General features: G+C 38.0%; 1 protein-coding gene across 8 annotated transcripts in view; it reads left to right on the top strand.

The window, feature by feature from the left end:
• The window catches only part of ANKS1B (ankyrin repeat and sterile alpha motif domain containing 1B), a 1,153,827-nt gene that overhangs the window by 523,777 nt on the left and 613,553 nt on the right, over window positions 1–16,497 (top strand). The window lies entirely within an intron of this gene.

The following is a 16,497-nucleotide window of genomic DNA, read 5'->3' as shown; positions in this document are numbered from 1 at the left end:
CCATCCATGGGATTTTCCAGGCCAAGAGTACTGGAATGGAGTGCCATCGCCTTCTCCGAGTAGCTGTTCATAGCACCCTGTATTTTCCCCATGACAATCTATCTATAATATAATTTCTGCTTGCTTATCTTGTCCCATCCAGTATACCCTTTTAGTTCATAGAGGAGGGACCACGTCAATTCGATTAGCTGCTGTGTTTGTGGTATCTGACACAATTCCTGGCTACATACACAGTAACTCAAAGAAACGTCATATGGAAAACCCAAAAGAACTTTTTGGCCAACCCAATATTTCCTGAATGAAAGAAGTGTGATGTGTGCACATGTTCATGTGCATGGTTGGAGGCAGAAACTTTCCCTTCAAGGTATCAGAATGACTCAAACTTACCACATTAAAAACGTGTGGTATTAACAGAGTCTAAAATCTATGGGGTGAAGGCAATGGCACCCCACTCCAGTACTGCTGCCCGGAAAATCCCATGGATGAAGGAGCCTGGTAGGCTGCAGTCCATGGGGTCGCTAAGAGTCAGACACGACTGAGCGACTTCACTTTCACTTTCCACTTTCACACATTGGAGAAGGAAATGGCAACCCACTCCAGTGTTCTTGCCTGGAGAATCCCATGGACGGAGAAGCCTGGTAGGCTGCAGTCCATGGGGTCGCACAGAGTCAGACATGACTGAAGCGACTTAGCAGCAGCAGCAGCAAAATCTATGGAACTTAATAGAATTCAAAGGCTTACTAAGTATAAAAACATAATAAATTACTCTTACCACTTAAAACTTGTAGAATGTAGAAATCCATGGAAGTTAATAGATAGAATTCAAAGATGTTACTAAATATAAAAACATATTAGTTTTATAAAATGTCAGCATGCCTTGGGAAGGATGAATTACTGTACAAATAATATTGAGAATATTCACTCTTTAGGGGGTTAAAATAGATTCCATTTGATCTAAGACTTCTGTTGAAAATAACATCAAATAAAGTATGGATGATGTTTTTAACTTTCACATGAAAAATTTCTAGTACTTAATCACAAATAAAATGATCAATGTGTTAGACTACATAAAAATTAATAAGTATACTAAAATTAAGAGGAAAATGTCATACCCAAAAAAACAAATGTTTGCTGTTTTAATAATAAAAAAATTCTTAAAAATCAGTAAGAAAAACAGGTTTGATGCACGATACTGGATGCTTGGGGCTGGTGCACTGGGACGACCCAGAGGGATGGTACGGGGAGGTAGGAGGGAGGAGGGTTCAAGATGGGGAACAAGTGTATACCTGTGGCAGATTCATGTTGATGTATGGCAAAACCAATACAATATTGTAAAGTTAAAAAATATAATAAAATAAATATATTAAAGGAAAAAAAATCTCTATGTCAGTATAAAATTGGTTATATTCAATTTTATTCAACTGATTTCCTTATTTTATTCTTTATTATTTTTTAAAAGAATATAATCAATTGGACAAACATTCTACCTCACTAGTAATTAAAGAAGCACAAATAAAAGCAGCAGTATAATATAATACAGTCATCCCTCTGTATCTACGGGTCCTACACCCACAGATTCAACCAATTACAGGTGGAAACTATGAAAAAAATTCCAGAAAGTTGAAAAAAGCAGAAATTGAATTTGCCACATGCTAGCAACTCTATACATATTATTTACATTGTACTGAAAGCCGAGCGCCAAAGAATTGATGCTTTTGAACTGTGGTGTTGGAGAAGACTCTTGAGAGTCCCTTGGACTGCAAGGAAATCCAACCAGTCCATTCTGAAGGAGATCAGCCCTGGGTGTTCTTTGGAAGGAATGATGCTAAAGCTGAAACTCCAGTACTTTGGCCACCTCATGCGAAGAGTTGACTCATTGGAAAAGACTCTGATGCTGGGAGGGATTGGGGGCAGGAGGAGAAGGGGACAACAGAGGATGAGATGGCTGGATGGCATCACTGACTCGATGGACGTGAGTTTGAGTGAACTCTGGGAGTTGGTGATGGACAGGGAGGCCTGGCGTGCTGCGATTCATGGGGTCGCAAAGAGTCGGACACGACTGAGCAACTGAACTGAACTGAACTGAACTGAAGCCCCAATACTTTGACCACCTGATGCGAAGAACTAACTCATTGGAAAGATTGAAGGTGGGAGGAGAAGGCAATGACAGAGGATGAGATGGTTGGATGGCATCACTGACTTGATGGACATGAGTTTGAGCAAGCTCTGGGAGTTGGTGATAGACAGGGAAGCCTGGCATGCTTAGGCATTTTTAAAGTAAATGGGAGGATGTGCCTATGTTATGTGAAAATACTAGGCCATTTTATATAGGACACCAGAGCATCCATGGATTTTGGTCCCTGCAGAGAGGGTCCTGAAACCAAACCCATGCATACTGAGGGATGATTGTATATTAAAAATTAGAATAAAAAATTTCAAATTCTACTAATTAATGGTGACAAGAGTAGACTAAGAAATGCATTCTCCTGGACTGTGGTCAGAAAGTATACGAGACAGCAAAAGAGACACTGATGTATAGAACAGTCTTTTAGACTCTGGGAGAGGGAGAGGGTGGGATGATTTGGGAGAATGGTATTGAAATATGTATAATATGATATATGAAACGAGTCGCCAGTCCAGGTTCGATGCAGGATGTTGGATGCTTGGGGCTGGTGCACTGGGACGACCCAGAGGGATGGTATGGGGAGGGAAGAGGGAGGAGGGTTCAGGATGGGGAACACATGTGTACCTGTGGCAGATTCACTTTGATATATGGCAAAACCAATACAATATTGTAAAGTGAAATAAAAATAAAATTAAAAAAAAAAAGAAAGTGAATTGAAACTTTTCTGGAATGTAATTTAACAAGTATCAAAATCTTAAAAATGTTCATAATCTTTGCACTAGCAATTCCACCTTTAGGAATTCATCCTATCATAACCAAAGATTTTGTTTATAAATGGAAGGTTTTTATCATGTAATTCATTAAATTCAAACTATGAATAAGATACCATATTAGATGTTAGGGATATAATGGTAAACAAAATAAGGCACATGCATCTCAGGGGAGTGTACAAACATGTAAACAAATGATAAATGTAACAGCTAGTATTTAAATAGCTTAAGTTGCCAGGAGCTGTTCTAAGTGCTTTCCATATATAACTATTGTATCCTTCCAAAGCCTGATTAGGTAGGTGTTATTATAAGTATTATTGAAGACAGAGAGGTCAAGTGATTTTTCTCAAGGTCACTCAGTCCATGCTGGAGATGGGATTTAAACCCAGGAGTGTGGTTACATCCACACCATTAACCACTGTGTGAGGAGGCTATAATGCCAAGGACATTGTTTACAGTGCTAAAAAGTTGTTCAAAAATAGGAAAAGAGTTGGAGAAATAAAGCTATATTTAAATAATAGTTTTATTCAACCATGATAAAAATGACTTCTAAAAAGAGCTTTTAGTGACGTTGGTAAATATTTATAATTTTAGCTAAATCAACATAGATAAAATGAATCCAATTTTACTATTACAAAGTGTTATACATATATATGTGTACTATACATATTTATGTATTCCAAATTTTTTTATATAATTCACATTTTTATATACATATTCATTTAGCATTTCTTTCCCTCACTAGATTCTGAGCTGCTGACAGGATGCTCGATTGGTTTATCCCTGTAAACCTAACAATTACTACTCCCGGACATAATTAATACTAAGTTTTAATTGAATGAATAAATGAAGGAAAAAATAAGTCTAGAGTAATATCCACCTTAAAATGCTAGCAGTAGTTTTCTCTAAATTCTGAAACTGTGAGTTATTTTAGTTTTCTTTGTTATGCTCTTTAGGTATTTCCAAAATTCTCTCTAGTGAACATATATAAATTTAACTTGACTTAGGCTTTTAGAGCAAAGTAGGTTCTAAAGGGAAGCAGTGTTTAAATAGAATTAACAACCATCTGTGTTAGATGGCTTAGGCATTAATCTGTTGGAAGACAGGAAATAGAGCCAGATGATCCCTTGAGCTTCTTGTTAGAACCAGGCTACTTGGTATACCAGATATCAACTTATTGTCTGTCAGCTACAGATTTTTACCCCATTGCCTGCTCTTCAAAAATAGAGATGAGCCCTTTAAATATTTTCATTTTGCCAGCATGCACAATGCACAATGTTAAGCTCTGTCAGTTGAGGGCACTGGAGACACCCTAACAGGGGGAAGGGTATTCTCCTGCCAGGCTCTGGTGTGCTTGTTTAGCAGACTCATACAGTGTGAGCAACTTCTCCAGCATCAGGTCCCTACAGTGTGTGGTGGTCAGCAGTACCCAGTAGCCTGCAGTTTATCCCCGCTGCCCACCTTGAACAGGTTCAGAGCAGAGTGACTCCACCAAGGCCTTTCCCAATGAACAGTTTTCCTTGGTATTCTAGAGAGCAGATTTCCAGCAAGTGCTGGCAGGCTGGTCTTTAGCCGCCTACTCTGTCATGGCACCCTAATCACTGCCTTGCTATTCAAGGAGACATGGCTGTGCCCTCTCTGATGGGTCTGGATCAACCTTAGGGGTAGAGGACATCTTCAACTACTCTGTCTTAGCCCTAAGGTAGTGGCTGCTCCTTATATTTGCTATTCCCATATTCTTTAGAGCTCCCTTTACTCCTCACTAGCCAATCCTTCAATACACCAATCCTCTGTAACAGAGAATAGTTCTTCACATATTAATATTTTTCCATTCAGATTATTTTATAGTAGTTTCTGGCTCCCAGTTTCTGACTGGTACACCTGGATTTTGTGAATTTCAATAATTTTATTTCAATTTCCCTCCTCTTCTCTCCACTAAATAACAGTAAAAGATATAAGTGAAATACTGCAAGGAGTACATTTATTATAGAAGTCAACAAATATGGAAAAAGTGACATAAAGAGAATCTTCTCAAAGCATATGAAATTCCAAATAAGCAAGTGCATGGTATCAACTGGGTAAATCTCTCTCAAGCAGGGAAGGAGGAGATGTAAGGTATTAATATTAAAGAAAAATATTCCTTCTGTAATGATAAACAGCATGAAAGCAGAGTTATTAGTAAAAAAAGGTATTATAGTGGGGGAACTATCAGAAGACAAAATAATATATGCAAATAAGAAATAAAATAAAAATCCCCATATAGAGGGCACCAAATCAGAAAGACAAGCAAATAGAAGTGAGCTCCTTTTTTGCAGAAGAGTGATGCTTGTCTAATTCTGAATAATATGATTCTCTTAAATTAGTATTACACACCTTTTATTCAAAGAACAACTTAAAAACAGCAGAATGAATGCAAACTTTTAAGGTATAGTTTTGCCACAGAAAAAATAAGTAAATAAAATTGCAAATGCAAAGCTGAAGTAATTATTAAAAGGAATACAAATAAAATTGCATTAAAACTAAGGAAATAATTCTAGCACTATCCTAATCTGTGGTTACTAATTATGAAACCTGAGGCACATTTACCTTATTTTGTGGGAGTCATTGTGATGATGTAGAAATTCCATAGGCTTAGGCCTGGGAAGGACTGGGCTTAAAATGGAGATTCAAAGAAATGATTATTCATAAAGATTCAGGGATAAGTTTATCAATTAAAGGAAATAAACTTGTAAAAAATTTAACATATTGTATATAACAAGTATATAATAATATTAAATATCACATTGTTAGTTATTAATAAGTAATACAGCCAAAGTTCATATTTATATTTTATTGGCATCACACATTATTGTTTGTTCAAAATGCCCTTTAGTTTTTTTCAATAAACTATTATACTAGGAGTGGTCGGAGAAGGCAATGGCACCCCACTCCAGTACTCTTGCCTGGAAAATCCCATGGACAGAGGAGCCTGGTAGGCGGCAGTCCATGGGGTTGCACAGAATTGCACACGACTGAGCGACTTCACTTTCACTTTTCACTTTCATGCATTGGAGAAGGAAATGGCAACCCACTCCAGTGTTCTTGCCTGGAGAATCCCAGGGACGGGGGAGCCTGGTGGGCTGCCATCTATGGGGTCACACAGAGTCGGACACGACTGAAGTGACTTAGCAGGAGTGGTAGAAGAAATAAGATTATTGGACATGCTAGTACCTTCCCAACTTCTTAATACCCTATCCCCAAAATTGTTTGAATCATATACTTATTTTTTACTCTACTTGAAGTCAACAAAAGTTTATGAGGTTTTTTTCTTTTTTTTGTCAACAGTTGTTGACTCACAGATCCCCTATCCTTTACTTATGTGATTGATTTTGCAACCTAAATCAACCATTTAATTTACTCATGTTAATATTGTGGATATTTGGCCCAATGGTCCAGGACTTGATATCATTTTGGCATTTGTTATATTAGCTCTCTTTCTCAATGCTGTGATAACCATGGATTTGATAAGCATTTCTTTTGGGTATTCATTTAAATTGAGATGCGTTGTTGCTATTTAATTGATCTCTATTATAAGCCTGAAACTATTCATACATCACTTCATTTAATGATGACCATAAAGAAACACTGAGGCTCAGAGAAGTTCAACATCACATTTAAAGGAAGAAAAAGAGACAAACTTTGAATCTATATCTTTGATGTTTGAAGCACAAGCTTTCACCTTTGCTTGTGGTTCTTAGTACATTAGAAATCACATGAAAAATAATTATACTTCCAAGGCTTTATCCAAGAATGTCTGATTGATTTAAGTCTGGAGTGGAATCTCTATTTGAGAATTGCTACACTATTCCATGCTGTACTTCATGAACAGGAAAGGTCTATGACTCCTGTCAGACCTCTCTGATATATTGCTGTAGATCTCCTCCCTGGTTGTATAGATCCATTTATTAACACTCTCTGGATATAGTACATCACACCTTGGTATTATTTAAAGCATAATTACTATTTAGTTCATAGGAGTTTTTTGATACTTCTTTTATCATGCATGAAACAGAAGAGAACCCCATGTGCTAATAAGAAGCTTAGCTGAAAATCAAGATAATCTGCCTAAACGTAAATTCATCCTTTATTTGGATTATAATCCTAGTAGCTTCAATGGAAGAGAAAATTATTTTGTTACAATGTAAAATAGATGCCCAAAGTAGTAGGATTATATACAAAGAAGAATAGGCTATAATAGGGAAAATGAGAGTATATTACAGAAAAATTTCATCCTTTTCCAAGCTGCTCTGAGAGCTGGCAATACAAGCTAGAGAACAACAGAGTTTACAAAATGGGTAGGTCCTGGGGTAGGGATGATACAATAAGCAAGGGAAGGAGAAGAACAATGACAACATGCATGACTTGATGTGCTGAGTGAAAGAGACCACAAAGAAACTAGACTGATCAGAGTTATGGTTTATGTTCTGGGATCCTGGGAAAGGAGATTAAATTGGGCCAGAATATAGAAAGCATTAGATAGTATCACTGACACAATGGACATGAATCTGAGCAAACTCCAGGAGATAGTGAAGGACAGTGAAGCCTAGCATTCTGCAGTCCATGAGGTTGCAAAGAGTTGGACACGACTTAACAACTGAACAACAATGACAAAAGAAAGCATTAAAAGCACAATGGAGGAAAAGATTGAATTTAATTTCATATGACTAGAGGGACTCATGGAGAAGGCAATAGCAACCCACTCCAGTACTCTTGCCTGGAAAATCCCATGGACGGAGGAGCCTGGTGGGCTGCAGTCCATGGGATCGCTAAAAGTCGGACGTGACTGAGCGACTTCACTTTCACTTTTCACTTTCATGCACTGGAGAAGGAAATGGCAACCCACTCCAGTGTTACTGCCTGGAGAATCCCAGGGATGGGGGAGCCTGGTGGGCTGCTGTCTCTGGGGTCTCACAGAGTCAGACATGACTGAAGCGACTTAGCAGCAGCAGCAGATCATACTTAAATTTCTGAGTATGAGATGACATGAGAAAGCACTGTATTAGAAGGTGATGATAATTAAATTCACTACCACTTATTATGTGCCTACTGTATGCCAGGAATAGATAGGTTTACTTTCCTATATAAATTTATGAGATTGATATTATCATAGTGTTGCAGATCAGGAAACTGGGACATAAGGGAAATAAGAGGTTCACCCAACAGTTCACAACAAAACAGGGTGAAACCAGCACTTAAACCATTTACATCTGACTCTAAAGACTATAGCATTGTATTCTGCCTCACTTGAGATTGGACTGGTATCCTTGTAAGATTTATACCCAAAGGAAGCAAAAGTTCCAGTTGGGAGAAAAGGAACCTGGGCTTGGGTTGTGTGGTTCTATTTTATATACACTGTATTTGAAGGGATAAGATCTCTGTTTGGGATTGATATTAAGTTTACAATTTGAATTACAATTTGAAGCAAATTATAAGATCAAATCTCATATGAGTTTATCATTAAGTTTTTAAGAATTACTGAGAATCTTTAGCTATAGATATAACAGACTCTATAAATAAATTGTTTAGAAAAAAACTAGATTCTTAAGAGAAATAAGCTTTCATATGCATCAAGAGATATTTAGGGGACCAAAAGGCAGAGGAACCAGAGATCAAATTGCCAACATCCGCTGGATCATCGGAAAAGCAAGAGAGTTCCAGGAAAACATCTATTTTTGCTTTATTGACTATGCCAAAGCCTTTGACTGTGTGGATCACAATAAACTGTGGAAAATTCTGAAAGAGACAGGAATACCAGACCACCTGACCTGCCTCTTGAGAAACCTATATGCAGGTCAGGAAGCAACAGTTAGAACTGGACATGGAACAACAGACTGGTTCCAAATAGGAAAAGGAGTACGTCAAGGCTGTATATTGTCACCCTGCTTATTTAACTTATATGCAGAGTACATCATGAGAAATGCTGGGCCGGATGAAGCACAGGCTGGAATCAAGATTGCTGGGAGAAATATCAACAACCTCAGATAGGCAGACACCACCCTTATCACAGAAAGTGAAGAACTAAAGAGCCTCTTGATGAAAGTGAAAGAGGAGAGTGAAAAAGTTGGCTTAAAACTCAACATTCAGAAAACGAAGATCATGGCATCTGGTCCCATCACTTCATGGGAAATAGATGGGGAAACAGTGGAAACAGTGGCAAACTTTATTTTTCTGGGCTCCAAAATCACTGCAGATGGTGATTGCAGCCATGAAATTAAAAGATGCTTACTCCTTGGAAGGAAAGTTTTGACCAACCTAGACAGCATATTAAAAAGCAAAGACATCACTTTGCCAACAAAGGTCCATCTACTCAAGGCTATGGTTTCTCCAGTGGTCATGTATGGATGTGAGAGTTGGACTGTGAGGAAAGCTGAGCACCAAATAATTGATGCTTTTGAACTGTGGTGTTGGAGAAGACTCTTGAGAGTCCCTTGGACTGCAAGGAGATCCAACCAGTCCATCCTAAAGGAGATCAGTCCTGTGTGTTCATTGGTAGGACTGATGTTGAAGCTGAAAGTCCAATACTTTAGCCACCTGATGCAAAGAGCTGACTCATTTGAAAGGACCCTGATGCTGGGAAAGATTGAGCTCAGGAGGAGAAGGGGATGACAGAGGATGAGATGGCTGGATGGCATCACCGACTCAATGGTCATGGGTTTGGGTGGACTCAGGGAGTTGGTGATGGACAGGGAGGCCTGGCGTGCTGCAGTTCATGGGGTCACAAAGAGTCGGACATGACTGAGTGACTGAACTGAACTGAATACCAAGAAAACCCCCATCAAATGAGGGTTAAAGAACTCAAAAACCCCTGGATGTTTAAACTTTTGAGTGAATAATTAATGGATTGGTCAAATCTCTCTAAGGTTTTTATGAACGGTGCAATTTTTATCTTTAGGTGGTCTTTTGCTTGACAAAAGTGGCCCCTTAAAATAGGTATTTTGATCTTTATAATCTATTTCTTTATCTTATATGCAACACATATTACAAAAGATAATGGAAATAAGAAAGCAGGTTATAGTATAATTTCATCACAGTCACTAAATACAAAGCAGAAATTTTTGGTGGCTTCAAGAAAGTATCTGTGGCAAGATTCAATTCTGTGTGATTTTCCTTAAGTCTTTCAGTGTTTCTCTGCCTGAGTAAGCTGCTCTCACAGAACAGATTCTTTTCTAGATATTGACCAGAATGTTTAATATTTATGTCATTCTTATTCATGTTTTTGTTTTAAGCATTACTTCTCAGTAACATTGTAAGAACATAAATATTCATTAACATTAAATTATATAGCGTGAGGTATCTAGTCACTGGCAGAAAAATGTTCACCAAAACATTTGCAGAATGATCCCCAAAACAGTGCCAGCAGCCCAATTTACAAACCCAATGCAACTCTTACACCATCTCCAGCCACGTATGAATTAACTTAAAAACAAGCATGAACTAATTTTATGAAGGTTATCCACACACAAAAAGAAATTTTACAAAGCACTTGTTTCTGACCCAGCCTGGGTACCAACCACAGCATTTGGTTCAGCTCAGCAGGTAATGCCAGATGTGTTTTAAAAAGGTCTGCATACCCTTTTAAAAGGATTTGCCTTTCTGGATCAGAATGAAAAGAGACCCACTTCCTTTCTTCACTTATATGTTCTTCCCCATCCCTACCATAGGAACCCAGAGACACTATTTTCACTAACTCTCTGTGCAACCTGGGTCAAGTGATTTAACCTTTTTAAAGGTCAGTTTCCTTCTCTTTAAAATGAAAGGGTTGAACTAAAATGATGTTTCTCTAAAGTCCTTTATATGCTTCAAGTTCCATGATTTCTTCTGACACAGTTTAGAATCTTTATATTCTTCTGTTCTCTTTATATATATATTTAGCACCATGAATCTCTACCTCATAAACTATACTAACACTGTTTTCCATTGTTCCTCTAAACTATCCTTCTACATCACAACTCACTTCATGAACTTTGTCTTCCTTCCAATTATTATGACCTTGCCTAAAAGAAGCACCCTACATTTCCTCCTGTTATCAAGTGCCCAACTTAGGACTGGAGAGAAAGACAAGAGTTATTCCTCAAGTCCGTAGATCTTGCCCATCTGATTCCTCAGACTGCTTTATTGAGCAATTTGCAGAGTAACAATTTGATGGTACCCCCACCAATGTCACTGGCCAGGACCTTTGAGATAAGATGAATTAGAGTCATCTTATTTGACACCTAAAAATTTTTGCACTTTTAATCACCCTAATAAAGTTATTAAAATTATTTGTTCTAAACACAGACATTTCCACATTGTCTTTTTCAGAATTGGAAAGGACATGGTCCACAGCCAATGAATGTCAAAATAAATAGTTTCATCTGTTCTAAGAATTAGCCTAAATGTTTTTCTTCTTTTTAGGCCATTTGAAAACAGCAGTGATTACCATGAGAAAAGTGGTGCCTATTTAAAGGGTAATTATAAGAATATGAAATTGACAACAAAATTAGTGTTCTTAGTTGTTTTTTAAAATCATATTAGCACTTCCACAGCAGACTGGATAAATCTCTTTCCTACTGCTTACAGCTAATTAAAATATTAATACATTTGGAATACAAAAAAATGTGATCATATGCAAATATTATTTGCAAAAGATAAATTCATTGTTCATAGAAAATCACATCTAAGAAAATTAGATACAAAGGATATTTATCTAGTTCATGTAGTTGTTGTCCAACCTAATCTTTAAAACCAGTGGTAGGTAAGAATTTATTTTTTATAGTTATAAATCTTTAATAGCAAGAGTTTAACTAAAGGAAAGAAAAATATAAAAACATGAATTTGTTCATCTTTGCCAGACTCTAACATTCTGATAAAATTTCATTTCAAGGTTATTTATCACTTGAACCTCATTTAACACAGTACCTGCAATTCTTATAATTCATATATTCCACAAATCTAGGAGCATCTTATTAAGTAGCAGAGATAATGCTAGCAGTAGAAATGCCACTGCAAGTACATGGTGTCTGCCTTCAAAATGTTTAGTTGGTAACAGAAAACAATTACGATACAATATTATGAGTGTTACAATGAAAGGATGTCTTATGTCAGGTTGTTATTTTAAAATGTACCATAAACTTGGGGGCTTATAGACAAATTTATTTCTCACAGGTAAGTCTAAGAACTAGGTGCCACAGATTTGGTGTCTGGCAAGGGCCTGTTTATAGCTCATAAACTACCCTCTCTTTACTGTGTCCTCACATAGCAGAAAAGGTGAGGAAGCACCCTGTGGTCTCTGTTATAAGGGTACTATTCCACTCAAGAGGATTCCATCCTCATGATCTAATCACCTCCCAAAGATCCTACCTCCAAATACCATCATACCAGGGGAATAGGTCTGAATATAAAAATGCTGGGGAGACACAAACATGCAATTGATAGCATGGACTATATGAGATGCAATGAGAGTAAAAGCCCACAAGGCTCCTCTGTTAAAGTGATTTTCCAGGCAAGAATACTGGCGTTGGAGTGAAGATCCTTCTCCAGGGGATCTTCCTGACCCAGGTATTGAACCCAGGCCTCCCACATTGCAGACAAACTCTTTACTAAGCCAGATAATAGAGAGAAAGGGATTAAGAATAGCATGGGCAAAAGAACACACCACACACCATACATACATGCAAAGTATTTTGTGTAGCTGGGCATATAGTTTGTTCATAGAGAGAAGGCTGGCAGCAGACCAGATAAGGAATGACCTAGTACGATTCATGTGTTTGTCAGGGTAAATAATACTAGATGCTAGGATAATTCATAAATCCCAGTGGCTTAAGAAATATAAGTTTATCTCTTGCACAAATAAAATAGTTCAATTGAGTGTCTGGTGGGCACCCTTACATGTAATAATTCTAGGAACCTGGCTTATTCTTCCTCATGGTGCCATCAGCTTCAAGAAGTATCTGGTGCACTGCCCTTCTTGCAGGAAGGCTGTGCTCTGCATTGTGATCAGGGCAATCTCATATCTTAACATCCAACACTAGACAAGGGAAAAGAGCTGTAAATGACCACCAGCTCCAATCATACTGAAGTAGCTGTGAGGGAGTTCTCATAGATTGATTTCATTTACAGAGTCAGTAATGAATCATAGTTTTTAATCTTTGAGTTTTCTGTGGTTTGAGGCACAATAAAATGCTGTACTTTTGACCATTTAAACAAAAGAAGTATCTGGTTAATAGTATCAAGTGCTCCCAAGAGGTCAATCTAAGAAGATCTGAAAAGTACCCACTGAGTATGGCAATTAAGAGGTCACTGGTGATGATTTCAGTGGCTGTTTCATTGGAGCATTTTAGCAGAAGCGACAAGGTAGTTGAAGGGTAAAGAGAGGTGGGAAATAGGAGCCAGTAAACACCAACTCCATACAAATCTTGATATGAAGAAAAAAAGAAAACAAAGATTATGGATCAAGGGAGGCTTATTGGAGGGTTTTTTTTTTTTTTTGGTCTACTTTTACCATGAGAGAGAATTGAGCATAATTATACATTGAGGTAAAAGAACCATTAGTTTGTTTAGAGGAAAAGGTTGCATGTGCTGAGAACAAAGTAATCATTGGTTAAGAGAAGCCCCAGAGTAGGCAAAAGGCCATGATATTCAGAGGACAGATAAAAGGGTTTAGCCTTACACTGGAGGCCTTATGTTCTGTCCATTGACCTTGGAGAGAAGCAGAAAAGGGAAAGCAATTTTAAGACCCTTTCATGAATGTCAAGGACAGTGTTAGAGGTCCAAGCATATGTCTATGATAACTCTTCAAGTAATTAAGAAATAAACCATCTACTTTAAAACAATTATGAATCATAAGATATGAGATATTCAACCTATTCATGAAAGGTTTGGAAGGCTACTTAATTTTCTTCATTGAATATGGCTCCTGCTCACTAAATGTGTTTGAACAGCCAGACATTTCACTTATAGACTTAAGAGATACACATATATTAAATTAATATATGATTTTAACCATTACTTTGGAATTTTTAATAATGTGAAAGTTTGACAATGTGTATTAGATAGTGGCAGAGTAATTTTTTAGTTTCTTTGTATGTAAAGAAATGGAATGTAATTCCATTTTTCTTTTCACGGAAATAGGGCAATTTAATTTTTTGTATTTGATTTAAAATATATTAAAGAACAAATCGTAACATTCTTAATGTTAGCATTTTGTGCATTTTCCATTGTTTTGAAGAAGATTAGGGCAAAGTTCTAAAACATTTTTGTTTGTACATCAAGACAAAATGTTATCTCAAAGGCCATATAAAAAGATGAAAGGAACCATTTGCTTGATTTTAATTATACTAAATTATCCATTAGATTTGCCATTTTACTTTTAGACATTAGATAATTGGGTCCATTCTGCTTTTCTCTTTGTAGAATCCACAGCAACCACAAGCGTGGTTAATTCTAAAGTGTTAAGTAGACTGTCAATGTATTCTAATGAGCTTAGAGGAGTTTACCACTCTGGCTTCCCTTTTCCTTTTCTAAAAGGCAGAAATTTACTGGCTTTTTGGAATCATAAAATCTCAGTGTAAAAAGGAAGGTTAGACAGCTTCACAGCTACCACACACTAACACATGCACACTTTCATTCATCTGTGAATGTTTGATAAGATACTAGGGCTTCCCTGATAGCTCAGTTGGCAAAGAATCTGCCTACAATGTAGAAGACCTGGGTTCAATCCCTGGGTTGGAAAGATCCCCTGGAGAAGGGAAAGGCTACCCACTCCAGTATTCTGGCCTGGAGAATGCCATGGACTGTATGGTCCACAGGGTTGCAAAGAGTCAGACACAACTGAGTGACTTTCATTTCACTACCCCTATATCCTTATCACATATCCATCTCTTCCTTGCTGTCTATATTCCAGCAACACTAGCCTTCTTCAATTTCCAAAGCTCCTTTCAATCTCAAGGACATCTCACATTTTATTCTGTGTGCCTACAATACTCTCTGCCTTTATCTGTCCCTTGGTCTGGCTGATACCTGCTCTTCTTAGAAGTCTCTATAATTCAGGTCCACTGACAAAACATGGTTCACTGGAGGAGGGAATGGCAAACCACTCCAGTATTCTTGCCTTGAGAACCCCACAAACAGTATGAAAAGGCAAAAATATATTACACCAGGAGATGAGCCCTGAAGGTGGGAAGGGATCTAATATGGTACTAGGGAAGAGAGAAGAAATAGCTCCAGAAAGAATGAAGAGGCTGGGCCAAAGGAGAAAGATGCTCAGTTGTGGATGTGTCTGGTGGTGATATTAAAGTCTGATGCTTTTATATCAGTAAAAGATATAAAAGAACAATATTGCATAGGAACCTGGAATGTTAGGTCCTTGAATCAAGGCAAAGGAAGCAACAGTTAGAACTGGACATGGAACAACAGACTGGTTCCAAATAGCAAAAGGAGTACGTCAAGGCTGTATATTGTCACCCTGCTTATTTAACTTATATGTAGAGTACTTCATGAGAAACGCTGGGCTGGAAGAAGCAGAAGCTGGAATCAAGATTGTCAGGAGAAATATCAATCACCTCAGACATGCAGATGACACCACCCTTATGGCAGAAAGAAAGAGGAACTAAAAAGCCTCTTGATGAAAGTGAAAGAAGGAGAGTGAAAAAGTTGGCTTAAAGTTCAACATTCAGAAAACTAAGATCATGTCATCTGGTCCCATCACTTCATGGCAAATAGATGGGGAAACAGTGGAAACAGTGTCAGACTATATTTTGGGGCTCCAAAATCACTGCAGATGGTGATTGCAGCCATGAAATTAAAAGACGCTTACTCTTTGGAAGGAAAGTTATGACCAACCTAGATAGCATATTCAAAAGCAGAGACATTACTTTGCCAACAAGGTCCATCTAGTCAAGGCTATGGTTTTTCCAGTGGTCATGTATGGATGTGAGAGTTGGACTGTGAAGAAAGCTGAGTGCCGAAGAATTGATGCTTTTGAACCGTGGTGTTGGAGAAGACCCTTGAGAGTCCCTTGGACTGCACGGAGATTCAACCAGTCCATTCTGAAGGAGATCAGCCCTTGGATTTCTTTGGAAGGAATGGTGCTGAAGCTGAAACTCCAGTACTTTGGCTACCTCATGGGAAGAGCTGACCCATTGGAAAAGACTCTGATGTTGGGCGGGATTGGGGGCAGAAGGAGAAGGGGACAACAGAGGATGAGATGGCTGGATGGCATCACCAATTCGATGGACATGAGTTTGGGTGAACTCTGGGAGTTGGTGATGGACAGGAAGGCCTGGCATGCTGTGATTCATGGGGTCGCAAAGAGTCGGACATGACCGAGGGACTGAACTGAACTGAACTGAAGCAGGAGATGTCAAGAGTGAACATCAACATCTTGGGAATCAGTGAACTAAAATGGATGGTAATAGGCAAATTTAACAGATGACCACTATATCTACAACTGTGGGCAAGTATCCCTTAGAAGAAATGGGGTAGCTCTCATAGTCAACCTAAGAGTCCAAAACACAGTACTTGGGTGCACACTCAAAAATGACAGAATGATCTTGCTTGGTTTTCAAGACAAATCATTCAACATCA

This window comes from Bos grunniens, chromosome 5 (assembly GCF_055505025.1).
Source record: "Bos grunniens cultivar Pamir isolate PY7600 chromosome 5, Bosgru_T2T1.0, whole genome shotgun sequence".
In the NCBI taxonomy this organism is placed as follows: Eukaryota; Metazoa; Chordata; class Mammalia; order Artiodactyla; family Bovidae; genus Bos; species Bos grunniens.
This window is presented reverse-complemented; position numbering and strand designations above follow the sequence as displayed.